The sequence below is a fragment of the Mus pahari genome, chromosome 16 (genome assembly GCF_900095145.1).
Source record: "Mus pahari chromosome 16, PAHARI_EIJ_v1.1, whole genome shotgun sequence".
Classification (NCBI taxonomy): Eukaryota; Metazoa; Chordata; class Mammalia; order Rodentia; family Muridae; genus Mus; species Mus pahari.
Window position 1 is genome coordinate 57,275,426 of NC_034605.1, and position 220 is coordinate 57,275,645.

Genomic DNA, 220 nt, shown 5'->3' on the forward strand with positions numbered 1-220 from the left:
ATCAAGAGATAGGATGCAGTCACCAGGAGGTGTGCCACCATCATCTGGAGATGTGATACAAGGAGGCGTGCCACAATCATCAGGAGATGCAATACAGTCAGCAGGAGGTGTGCCACCATCATCAGGAGATGTGATACAGTCCCAAGGAGGTGTGCCACGGTCATCAAGAGATAGGATGCAGTCACCAGGAGGTGTGCCACCATCATCTGGAGATGTGATA

The 220-nt window shown here is 51.4% G+C and overlaps 1 protein-coding gene across 1 annotated transcript in view; it reads left to right on the plus strand.

Annotated features, from left to right (window-relative positions):
• Simc1 (SUMO interacting motifs containing 1) overlaps positions 1-220 on the plus strand; it is a 49,681-nt gene that overhangs the window by 22,934 nt on the left and 26,527 nt on the right.